General features: G+C 39.7%; 1 protein-coding gene across 18 annotated transcripts in view; it reads right to left on the reverse strand.

Annotated features, from left to right (window-relative positions):
* LOC145670338 (uncharacterized) overlaps positions 1-12,588 on the reverse strand; it is a 493,290-nt gene extending 480,702 nt beyond the window's left edge. For 17 of the 18 annotated variants that reach the window (XR_014128278.1, XR_014128290.1, XR_014128269.1 and 14 more), the window contains exon 1: positions 10,654-12,588. The gene's annotated coding sequence lies outside the window, so the exon portion shown is untranslated. Of the gene's footprint in view, positions 1-373; positions 540-10,653 lie in introns of all 18 variants that reach the window. The other variant, XR_014128268.1, reaches the window with a different exon arrangement.
* Positions 12,589-12,883: the final 295 nt, after the last annotated feature.

Here is a 12,883-nt window from a genome sequence, read left to right on the forward strand (position 1 = left end):
TACTATGCTTTTAATACTACTACTGCTACTACTACTTTTACTACTACTACTAAACTTTACTGCTACTACTACTACTACTATTACTACTACTTTTGCTACTACTTATACTATGGATCCGTATAGTAAAACTGCACGCTTATTTTAATGAAAAATGTGTTATGAAATTTTTTTAAAAAAAAACTTTCCTTGGTTCGGGTTTGAACTTGAACCCACACCAAAAGCGACTTTGATTACTAGCCCACTCGGGAAATCATTTCTTAAAATATTATTTGTAATCTTATTCTAATTAAAAAAAAAGTGTTACAAAAATTAAAACAATAAAAAATCTTTCCTTGGGCCGGGTTTGAACCCACACCAAAAGTGACTTTCTTACCTAGCACGCTCGGCTACGATGGCTGATAACAGCTGTCGTTTACTTTCTGCTATATGTATGCCATGACTCTTGATAGCCTATCTGTATCGGCCAATAAGATCATAGGCTACTCGAAACGCTTGGGATCCGCAAATATGCATATAGGTACGAGGAGAAGTTACAATATCTATAACAAACACACACTATTACACGCTCTTGAAATGTTTTCACTAAATGCAGATTTGTTAAAACCACAGATTATATATATATATATATATATATATATATATATATATATATATATATATATATATACTTCAAAATGGAGGAAAACTGTGTAATTGTATTCACGCCAACATCCACAATTTAAAACTAACAACTTTATGCAGATAGTAACAACAAACAATGTGCAGAACTCGATATTAGTTCAATTTATAAAACAGCATACGCCACATTATGTACACACTGTCCAAGTGCGTCAATATAAACTATGACCTCCGCTGTGAATTGTCAATTTTGAAATAAAAGAATAATAACACCCGTAATGACAACAAAACACTTCATCCGGCTCCCCGCGGTAAAAAGTTTTAATGAAATTTTTCGTCCAGCAACTTTCCTGTTTAATGAAACCAAGGGGACGAGTCCTCCCCTCTCCCCCCAAAGAAATTTTAGGTCATAATTTTTGAGAAACAGTTTTTAATATTTTGTCTTTAACTAAATTGCATTCAAGTCACAATACAATCATATAATAATGGGATGGGATGAAATAATAAGTGCATTTGATTGCCCTTTAAATTCTACTTGTGAATAAATAAAAGGGCTGTTACTAAGAATTAGAAACTGATGGAAAAAATCTGGGTTTAGACTCAGAACCAGTGCATCGTAATTGTTAAGATACAGTCAACACTGTCTACTGTATTTAACAAAATCTTTACTGATTAAATCAACCTGTTTTACCAGAATAGAAATTGTATATGATATTTGTAGCAAAATTTGTGTTGTGCCAATATATATTTAATTGCACTTGTAGTATCATGTAAGTACAAATATTTTACGCCTTCTCAGTAACCCGTCACTTTCGCTAATTCAGCACCTCTCTGTGCAAGAAATGTCCAGATTAGTTAGTGAAATTGTGATACAAAAGGAAATGAAAAAAAAAATGAAATGAAATCTTTAAGTTTTACGTCCCTCAAAAGGAAATGAATGCACATAAAAAGTTACTCAATCTTTGAAGACTGGCGGATTGCTTTCTATTCTTGATACAATACATGTTGTCTTTATACCGTAAATATTTATTTACTAAATGTTCTCACACAGCACAAAAAAAACTTTCAATTAAAAAGTCGTTATCAGTGGGAAAAAGAATAAGAAAGAAAAACTCTTTGCTCTCTACCATATCGCGAGAAATGAAGTGCTTTATCCTTCAGGTAAAGAATTTGTTTCACTTCAGTCATTTCGCCACACTTTGTAACTAATCTCCCACACGTTCGATGTGTTACTGTACCAGGGCTTTTAAAAGAAATTTGAGGGAGGAGTGGGTATATAGACCTTGAGACGATCAAGGAGCAATAAAAATTACGTTTCCACAAGATGTGAAGGAAACACAATAAGTGACAAAACGAACAAGTGATTCTCTGTTAGTCTCACCTGATTCTATTAAGCGCGTTCAGTGTTGCCAGAAGGTCTCTTTAGCAAGTAGCTAAATGTTAGCAAAACTTGCAGTTAAGAATATTAAAACAAGTTAAATACATCATAGTTTCGGTTCACCTAAAATATAATGTTTTTTTTTTTTTATCTCAAATCAATGCGTTTGACCATTATTCACACTTAAAATATTCCCAGTAATTACAGTTTGTCGAGAGGTTCTAAATATCCCTTGGGCTATTTATTCGTTTCCAATCTTTTTAGTAATTTTGACTGTAAATCAGTGACGCTAATGGTTTAGCACAACATTAAACGGAGAGTCCTAGCCAGTAGCGCACGCAGAATTTCATCGAGGGGGGTTCAGGCTTTTAAGTTCATATCATTTTTATCACGAAAACATCAACTTTGATCGAATTTTTTAATTTAAGAGATCAGACATTTCATCATTAAAACAGTGTCGCCGTAGAGATACCAAAAATGTGTAAATAAGATATAAATGGTATTTCTAAAAACATGTACGAAGGACACCAGGAAATGAAAACACTTATATAAGCAAAAACAATTTTCTTCAGTGAAAGTGTGAAAGTCACGCATACGTCATAGAAACTATTATTTCATAGTCTAGAATAGACTGATCCGGAAGGACTTGAGAGTGAAAATAACAGATGAGGCGAATATAAAAACTCTTGGTTTTTAGACCAGGGGATCTTGTCTTCTCTCGGTCGTAGTGAGGATCGAGTCTCGGTCGGTCTTGGCTCGTATCCGATATCGCGAGAAGTCTCGTCTCGTTAACTTTGTCTCGTTTTGGACAATACTTGGCGGACTACTGTATTGGGAATCCAGAACATGTAAGTTGTATATTTTATGGTTTTTCTTAATTTGACACATGAGTATGGTCAGGCAAATGCGATTTTCCTTGTCCTCGGAACCTTAAGTTAAGATATACTGGGATTAAGATAAATGACAAAGCGATAGATGTTAAGAGAATATTTAAAACGATTTTTATCATGTAATGCTATTTATTGTCGATCTACTCGCAATGTACTAATAGAGTTTATCTAATAACTGCATTATTGTCGAATAATTTCAATAGATGTCAGAATTGAATAACATTGAGACAATGCAAACAACACATTTTCAAGTGGGTGACTCAACGATTGATTCCGTTAAGTTTATCGGGTTTAGAATAGCTTTGTAAGAGTCAAACCCACATCTGTGTAAATAAAAATCTTATAATAAACGAGATAGCTAAGGATAACATCTGTGTCATCTATGTGTTCTCGTAAAATAACTTTAACCTCTGTTTCCCACGTCAGGTTTTGTGGATATGGTACTCAGGTACTCAATAACCACGATATTACTGAGGTAAATAAAGCAGATAAGTGATATAATGGTAATTATCATAACAACCTAAATTACATAACGTATTTATCACGGTTTAAGTAACGTTTTATCTGTGATATGGCTCCCCGAAATGAATTATGAGGACTTATGATTGTACTGCCTGAACATAATTATGTGTAATGCATAAACCTTGTGCTTATTTTTATGTGTTGTGTTGGTGATTTAAACTTGTGGTTCGCTGTCAGTGCAATTTGCATCCTTTATTTTGCTAATTTTACTAGTTAACCATGGCTACTACTCGATCGCAAAGTAGGTCTAATAGTGCAACACCGGTTTCTATGATCCTCCCTCCAGTCTCCTTAGATGTATTTTCCGATGGACCGTCTGAAAGTGTTGACAGATTTTTGGCAAATTTTGAACGTTTGGCCGAGATCAACGCGTGGACACCCGATCGGATTAAAGCTATCTTTCCCACATGTTTAAGTGGACCCCCTTTGTACTGGTACAAGACGCAGGAAGAGTCTTTACGTCACAAAGATTGGGCGGGTTTGAAAGCAGCTTTTGAGGAGCAGTTTGGGTCGTCTCAGATACCACTAACAGCACTTAATGCCTATAGGTCTCGTGTTCAAAGCCCAGGTGAACCACTAACACACTACCTCTTTGAGAAGAAGTTCTTAGCGGATAAGTACAACCCCACCCTTCCTTTCAAAGATTTCTTGGCAGACGCTGTAATTGCTATGCTTCCCCAACACATGCATTACTTTTCTCAAAAGGTGTTCGCAAATTTTGAGGCATTGGTTCAGGAAGCTTTTACCAGACAGAAAGCTGACTTGTTATTACATCAGCGCATCGCGGAACAACAGCGGGTCGTGTCATGTGACCCTCAGATTCCCGCAGTGGCGTCGCAAGCTACTGCCAACCCCACCGTATATTCTACTCCCCAGGTTAGGCAAGCAGATCCATACGCCGAAATAATGGATAAGCTGGATAAGTTACAGCTCCAGTTTAACTCCCATAAGGCTCATGTACATTTTGCAGAAACTTCATCTCGACCCCCCACCCCCCGCGCTACTTCTCCTGCGCCTTCCTACCAACAGGATTACCGCAGAAGCCAGGACGCATGTAGCAACTGTGCTCAATGTAATCATCGGCACGATAAGCCTCCTCCGGCTAAAGCTAAACAAGGGAACAAGAATAAGGAATCGAACTCGGCCCAGCCGAAGAACTCTAATAATCTGAAGAAGAAGAAAAAGAAGCAAAATGGCACTTTCCCTAAGGGCAATACAAATTACAACGCCTACTATGGACAATTTCCCCCGGCATACCCTCCGTATGCCCCGCCGTATCCGTACTACGGATACCCCCCACCTACTCCTTACGCTTTCCCACCCACTCCCCCTCCCCCGATGGCCCAGCCACCTACACAGTTCGAACCTGTCTCCGATCCAAAAAACTAGAATTGCCTCAGGAGCCTTCAGCTCCTGAGCCACCTACTTCAATCCCACCCCAACCGTCTGAAACCAATCATGGTAATCCATCTCCCACCATTCTCACTCTACCACTACAGTCCGAAGGCCAGTTATTTTATGTTCAGGGCTCGATAGGGAACATAAAACGCCGTTTCCTGGTCGATACAGGAGCGGAAAGCTCTCTCTTGCCGTGGACAGCCTTACCACGCAATGTGAATGTATTTAAGATGGAAACGAACTTGTATGGTGTAAGCGAGAAACCATTATCGCTTAAGTATGCAGCATACATCAAAATTAATTTGGCAGGAAAATCATTTACGGTTTTATTTAGGCTTATTCCAATTCCTAAATTTCCTATCATTTTGGCTAACAACTTTTTGAAAACTCATCAAGCTGTAATTGAATATCAGAATAATACACTCACATTACGTCACTTTGGCTGTCGCCCGGATTCAGAACAAAAAACACCCTTAGGCTCTAATCAATTGCCTCCTGCTGTTGCTTCGAAAGTACAGACAAATCAACACTTTACGTTGGTTTGTACACAAACCACAACTGTCCCTCCACGTTCTGTTGTTTTCATTCCACTTGACATACCGTTAGGTATCAATTTTAGTGCTGTTCATATACACACACCAATTAACAGTAACTTAAAACGTTGCTTTATTGCTCACACAGTAGCTAGTTCAGACAACATAGCGGTTCCTGTTGTAAATCTGGCTTCCAAGCCCAAACGCTTTCACAAGGGAACGCCTTTGGCTATTGCGTCTGTTCTACCAGACATTCCTGAGTCGTTACAGGTAAACACAGTACGTAAGTTGTTTACACCTACTGATGAGCATGCGACTAAGAAAACGAAAGAACGGCTGGCTAAAATTGGTCACCTAATCGATCCTCAACAATTCAAAATTAACAAGGAGTTAAGTAATGAACAACAGCAAAAATTAAGGGATGTGCTAACAAAATATGCTAGTGTTTTCAAATGGTCTGATACTGACTTTTCTCATATAGATGCTTATGAAGCAACTCTTGACTTAAAGTCTAGGGACTCCTTTCGATCCCCGATGTTTACCATACCTCACCGTTTGCGCCCGAGGGCAAAGCAACAAATATTGAAATTATTGGAGATGGGTATCATTGAATTAAGTAATTCAGCCACCCGGAACAACATTCTAGTGGTTCCAAAACCTAACTCGGACGATCTGCGGGTCTGTTTGGACTTACGCCGACTGAACTTAGCCTGCCATCCTATAAGGGATTCCCCGGCCAATATGGCGGACGTCATTGAGAACTTAGCAGACGCTAAGTACTTCTGCTCGTTCGACCTGTCCCAGTCTTTCTTTCAGGTCCCATTAGACCCTGAGGACCGCCCTTTTACAGCATTTTCCGTCCCGTCCTTAAATTTAAAGCATTCCATGTACCAACTAACGGCCATGCCCATGGGGCATGTTAACAGCACGATTATGCTCCAGCGCATTTTACGTGACATTTTTGAAAATGTGGATCCCAACCACCTCACCATGTATGTGGATGACCTATATTTAGGGGCGAGTACGTTTGAGGAACTGCTGGTAAGTCTAGACAAAATACTTGCAACTGCACAACGTTACTCAGTTCTGTTCAATCTTAAAAAGTCAATGTTTGGTGTGATAACGCTAAAGTGTCTCGGTTTCATAATTAGTGCAGGTCATATTCAACCAGACCCCGCTAAAATTGAGGCTATTTTGAACATCCCCAAGCCCCAAACTGTGAAACAATTACGGTCTTGGTTAGCCTCGGTGAACTTCTTTCGAAATTTCTTTGCCAATATATCACTGAACCTAGCACCACTTTATCAAGCTCTAAAGGGATCGCCGAAGAAATTGGTGTGGACAGATGAATGCGAGAGTGCATTCCAACAAATGCGCCATGCTCTCACTAACCCACCCCTCCTTCAGATATACTCAACCCAAGATACAGAGCACGCTCTGGTGGTCGACTCGAGTTTAATTGGCGTTGGCGCCTGTTTACTTCAGAAACGCGCCACTGATGCTGACTGGCACCCAGTACAGTTTGCATCATCCCGTCATCCGCCACGGAAGACGCCCCCGCCGATATATGAGCTTGAACTGTACGCGGTCTACTTCGGGTTACGTAAATTCTATAAGTATTTAATTGGCCAAGAATTCACCATCTACACGGACTCACTAGCGGTCACAGCCATGAAAACCTCAAACCACCTTAGTCCAAAATTACTGAGGTGGCGAGATTTCTTTGGCACATTTTCTTTCACCATAAAACACTTGACAGGAAGTAAGAACGGATTGGCAGACATATTGTCTAGGAACCCACTTCCGGTTACACCGGAAACAATAGCGGAAGCGGAAGAGGCCCCACATGAGTATCAAATGCTGGCCCTCGATAAAAGAGTAGATTTAGGCGAATTACAGCGCCAGGACTCATTTTTCGGGAAAATTATACGGGCATTACAAACGGAAGACACCTCCCAGCGCCATTACAAACAATGGAAAAAGCAATTCACGATTTCGAATGGGCTATTATATAGGAAAATTAAGGCCATCCCTAACGACAGACTTGTACTTTGTGTCCCTAACAGATTACGGGATTCGATCTTTGATGAACTACATACACATTCATTAACCCACCCTGGCTTTACGAAATTACATCTGCTATTGAAATCGAAGTATTACTTCCCGCAGATGAAGCAGTGGCTGCATCAAAAATTAGCTAGGTGTCATGAATGTTCTCTGTTTAAAAGATCGTACAAACCATCTGTCGAAACAGTGCAACAGTTACCGCACGAGACCATTTTCAAGTGCTTTTCCATTGACTTGGCCGGGAAGTTGATCGCTTCCGAACCAGATCAATACCAATACTTTTATTTGGCGACAGATCATGCCAGTGGTTTTGTTATTACGGCACCTGTGAAATCTCCAACATCAGAAGCTTTTATTAGTTTCTTTATGGACCACATTGTGACGCCCTACTCCTGTCCATCTCTCCTTTTTATGGACAAACAAACATCCCACACGTCCACGAAGACGCGGCAATTCTTAGCAAGTATGGGGGTAGAAGTTCGTTACGCCCTCCCCCACCATCATCAAACTTTGGGGCACGCTGAGAATCGAATCGGAGCCATCCAGAATGCATTGCGTTTCCTTACCAAGGAACAACACGCACGATGGCCGGACTTTCTACAGACCGCCACTGCTAGTGTAAATAAGACACCCCTCACGGAACTTCGCGTCAGTCCCTTCTCGATCCTGTTTGGTATCGAACCTGCGTTCATTATTGATCGTGTGCTTAATGCACCCGACCAAGAACTAAGCAATCACGAGAGGCTAACTCTTGCACGGGAAACACGGGACTACGTGTTATACCGAAGGAATCAAATATTTGAACGGCAACGCGAAAAATTGCATTCTAAGAAGCAACCGACAGAGTTTCTTCCTGGATCTAAAGTCGTGGTGCAACGCATATATGCCAAACCCGGTGATTGCAGGAGTATTCAACAACTATTTGATGGCCCCTTTGAAATTCACAGCCGTCTAGATGGTAATTCATATCTAATCATACAAGATGGGAAACAGGTACCGATAGCAAAATCACGCTTGAAATTGTATGTACCGGATGAAAATCCGAGTCCCGAATTTCAAACAAAGTATAGACAATATCTGTAATTCCATTGATGGTAACAGAGCATTCGTGTAGTTTTTCATGCATAAATGCACCATATACATACATATATATGCTCAAACGCCCGACTTTGTCTCTTGTTTTCGCATATATCCTACCCTACCTTAGCATCCTGCTATTCCGCAAACCCCACCAACCCATGTCTACCCCCTCTACCTACGCCACTATTTAGTGCCGTATAACGTAATTCCGGTTACAATTCTGATAGCAACAAGTGTCAATGCGTATCATTCACTGTACCACGTGAGTTATATACAAACGACAACTGCTGGAGGCAACTCCCTGTTGTTTACACTGTGACACGGGCCTAGGCCCCCCCCCGCCTCTTACTCACGTCGCTATGCGTGTCACGTTACATGCACAGTACATACAGCAAGTACTACCTTGTATTTTGATTGGCGGGACACAACGCGCTTCGCGAACTCCCACAAAAAAAAAAAAAACTTACATGCACTTGTCACTACTCAGTAACATTCATTTTCTACATTGGTAGACTTCCCCTCCCTTCCCTCCCATGTAGGTTCTTCGCATTCGCAAACGGAGCAGATGACTCCCTCCAGGCATTGCATGCACATAACCACACTTATATGTAATAACCGTTAGGCCCACATTTAGCGTGCATCCGCGTGGCAGCCATATTGGTTCTCTAACACATGTGTAATGACTCAACTTCGTTAGCATGTAATGAACTAACTTGTTATTTAGTGTGATTTGCATACGTAGGTTCTTATACCCACTGCCTGTATGTATTAGTGCATATGCAGCATGCTATACGCGTAATCCTACACGCTTTTCTGATAACCGTATGCTACCCTACCCTTCTTCCCCTCAGAGACAATTCGTCATACGTACATATATATGATGCATTTATACATGCTAGAAATTGACTATCCAAACTTTCATATTTTATTTTATTATGATTGTGTGCAAAACTTAAGTCCCTACCCACAGGATTCCGTAAGCTTATTATGGTACTACAGAAGTGGACCACGCTTCGTGTTACTCCATGATGCATTTTCTGATACCACAACTGTGTATAAAAACAGTTCTTTGTATTGTTAGAGGTTTGACTGTATTCCAACAATAGAAAACGAAAGGGAGACCGGTGTCCCCCGGGATTGTAAGGGATTTGGTCCCCCCCGGAATGGTACAAGTGTACCACTTACATTTGTTTCTATAATTTAAGGACTTTGGTCCCCCTGACGTTTTAAGGGATTTGGTCCCCCCAATGGTACAAGTGCACCACTTACATTCATCCCCTCCAATTTACGGGCTTTGGTCCCCCTGATATTTTTCGGGATTTGGTTCCCCCCGGAATAGTACCAGTACACCTCTTACATTGGTTCCCCTGAGATTTAAGGGCTTTGCCCCCCTGAAATTGTGGAGGAAATACCCACCACATTGGCCCCCTAAATGGTCACAGTACATTTTATATAAGCTATTCCATCTATCTTATTTGATATAATTAATATGCGTAAGTACCTATACATAAACTATCAAAATTCTTGACACAACATTGAGATCAGTTCTCGGCGAACAATACGTAATCGCATAAATTACTTTACGGTTACATAAGAAATTCTTTATGTGCATAACATGCGCCCCCCCCCCCACAAAATATGTATCCACTCCACTGTTTCGGACAATAACAAGATATATATATAATAGTCGGCTTATTTCAGTGTTATTTATAACTAATTTTAGGCAACAAATGCATTTCTTACTGGAAGAAGGAGAAAGATTTATAGAAGCACTCTACATAGGCAGAGTTTCAAGGTTAAAAAAAAAAAAAAAGACATCCCTAGGAAAGATACAACATAGGTTGTATGTAGCCCCTTTCCCACACCCACCCATTTCTTATTTCTTGCCAAACAGTACAACCACACAAACACAAAAACAATATGAGAAAGTCTCATACAGCACCATGTAAGCTCATTCCTTTGGCAATGAACTTACGTGCCTTTTACCCCAATGAATGCATTTGTTCCCACGTTTCTCATGAAACACACTCTCTTATATATAAAAAAATCTAGAAAAAAATAATAAACCGAATGAATATATGTGTAATGACTCCAAATCCCGCCGCGTACATTATAAAAAAAAAATAAATAAAAAAAAATAAAAAAAATAAAACACCTTGGTACTTACCATGCAGCTAACAAAACCCCAAGCAAGACGGATACAGCCTCCATCACAACTCAATATCAAATGGAATAACCCCATCCACGCATTTGGTGGTTTAGACAAATTTCCTCCAAGGGTTTCCTACCCTTGTACGGTTGTGATCACGCAGCCTACCATGCATACGCAATGGCATGCATCAGTGCATGCTGGCTCAGCGAGGTAGCAACCCTGCACGGACATTCCACAGCTTGACCTCAATCAGGTCAATGCATTCTTCCCTGCTATAACTAACCACGCTCTTTTCCTCAAAACGATTACAGGAAAATCTTAGGGAGAGAATCTATGAATGCAACAACAAAAAAAAAAAAAAAAGAAAAAAAAAAGAAAAAGGAACAATACTGAAATTCAATTTGCATTTCGTTAATTTCGACTGCCTGTAAGATGAGTTCCTCTTCTCTCTTTCAGATCATGTGGCGTGTCTATGTTTTTGGCATTTTTGCACTTCAAACCGTCAAAGCCCAAAACCCAATAGAAACGAAAGATGTGGTTACAATTATTAGTGCTGTGGGTACTGTTGGATGTGTATTATCGATTCTGTTTCTTTTATGTTGGTGTCGTTATGGTAGATCCAAGAAGCGCTCCCGATTTTACAAATCGAATATCACATCCCAATTCACGCATTCTCGTTCTCCTTCTGCTCACAATAACATGGACAACCAACATCTGTTAACACGTTTGGAAGGTCAATCACCATCAACACCTTCGCTACACGATCCTGTACTTCAATCCCGTACTACTCCATCCCGACCATCATCTCCTCCAGTGGACTCCTTGCTCAGTCCAAGATTTTTCGCATCCACACCATTGTAAATAATTCATACTCCATATGATTATTTGGTGGTGATATTTTCTATCATTCTTATATGCCAAAACAATAAAAAAAAATTAAAAACTACAAAAAAACCTTATGCTATCTCCCATTTCCTAACCATATTCACTTATGCCTCCTAACTCTTCATTCCCCTTTTCCTTTTCTGCCTACACTAACATTTCATTTCCTCGGCAGATTGCACTGAAAGGGAATTACAGGTGCATCTTGGATGCACATTATTTTATGAACGGCTAAGGTTTGTGCAATAAAGGAAAAACCAGAGGAATATACAACATTCCCCTGATATTTATGTATATGCGTACTTAGGTTAATTGCTTTACATTTGTTATATCTGTATATATATATATATATGTGTATATTTTCTATTGTTCATATGTGTATTACGATTGTAATGTAACCAGGTTTCAACGATCCATTGCCTGCCATACGAGTAAGACAATCCTTTCAACATTACTTAAAATGTCATTAATATACAACTCTTAACACTTTACTTTTCTGGATTCCCTCAAAACACTTAATTGTAGGATGTTTGTCCCTATTGGATATGTTCTTTAGGTGTATTCGCGAATGTACTCAACGTAGTTACGTTACATTTTACACCGATATTACAACCTCATGCCTCATTAGCCATTCTTGGTACCATTGGCTAGTTAATGTTATTTTTCCTCCCTATGTCACCGATCTACATATTCTAGGCATGAAAGTGACGTTTGCATCTAGTGTCTAGGAAGTGTGATTCACGAGTTTCACGACGTACAAGTGTTTTTTCCAGTGCCTCGCCAAAAACCTTATACAGGGTGACCATCGAACTGTGATCGAATTCCACGATTTGGGCATCCATTACAGGATTGCTCAGTATATTTTTTTTAAGTGGGGGAATATCACGAAAACATCAACTTTGATCGAATTTTTTAATTTAAGAGATCAGACATTTCATCATTAAAACAGTGTCGCCGTAGAGATACCAAAAATGTGTAAATAAGATATAAATGGTATTTCTAAAAACATGTACGAAGGACACCAGGAAATGAAAACACTTATATAAGCAAAAACAATTTTCTTCAGTGAAAGTGTGAAAGTCACGCATACGTCATAGAAACTATTATTTCATAGTCTAGAATAGACTGATCCGGAAGGACTTGAGAGTGAAAATAACAGATGAGGCGAATATAAAAACTCTTGGTTTTTAGACCAGGGGATCTTGTCTTCTCTCGGTCGTAGTGAGGATCGAGTCTCGGTCGGTCTTGGCTCGTATCCGATATCGCGAGAAGTCTCGTCTCGTTAACTTTGTCTCGTTTTGGACAATACTTGGCGGACTACTGTATTGGGAATCCAGAACATGTAAGTTGTATATTTTATGGT

Source organism: Thermobia domestica, chromosome 14, assembly GCF_964235325.1.
Source record: "Thermobia domestica chromosome 14, izTheDome1.hap1.1, whole genome shotgun sequence".
NCBI lineage: Eukaryota > Metazoa > Arthropoda > Insecta > Zygentoma > Lepismatidae > Thermobia > Thermobia domestica.